The sequence below is a fragment of the Leptinotarsa decemlineata genome, unplaced genomic scaffold, assembly GCF_025532065.1.
Source record: "Leptinotarsa decemlineata unplaced genomic scaffold, Ldec_3_MD MMD2_P_RNA_scaffold_7, whole genome shotgun sequence".
In the NCBI taxonomy this organism is placed as follows: Eukaryota; Metazoa; Arthropoda; class Insecta; order Coleoptera; family Chrysomelidae; genus Leptinotarsa; species Leptinotarsa decemlineata.
Window position 1 is genome coordinate 6,368,223 of NW_027412534.1, and position 746 is coordinate 6,368,968.

Genomic DNA, 746 nt, shown 5'->3' on the forward strand with positions numbered 1-746 from the left:
TTCTTTTTTTACTTGTTTCAGGGATTTCAAATCATTTTATATAATAGACAATGGAAGTCCGAACTAGTGAAATTCAGGTTACTGAAAGCTGCCAAGAAAAAATATGCTCAGAAAATAATGAATGACAGTAAAAACTCAAAAGAACTATGGAAATGTGTCGATGAGATACGCAATAAATCTAGACCTGAAATGAAAATACCGATTATTCAATCAGATAATGACTCAGCGATAAAAAATACTTTGGAAATTTGCAATAATTTTAATGAGTACTGTGCAAATCTTGGTCAAGAATATGCCCTTAAAATTAAAAAATCGGCTAATTACAATTACAATGAACAAAGATTACAGTATTCAATATATCTACCAGAAACTAATGAAGAGGAGGTTTATAAATTTATTATGGAATTAAAAGAGAAGAAATCTCCAGGTCATGATGGAATTCGCTCAGAAACGCTCAAATTGATTGTCAATGAAATTAAAACGCCAGTAACTCACCTAATCAACAAATATTTACATGAAGGGTGCTTTCTTAAAATATTCAAAATTGGAATAATAAAACCACTTTTAAAAAGTGAAGACAAAACAATAGTGAGTAACTATAGGCCTGTATCACTGCTCTCAAACATAGCCAAAGTAATAGAGAAAATTCTTAAAATAATTTCACTAGGAAATTCAAATTGATATCTGATCAGAATATTTTTGGTTGTGCTTATATTTCAAAGAAAATTTAAACTCGCTCGTTTCAC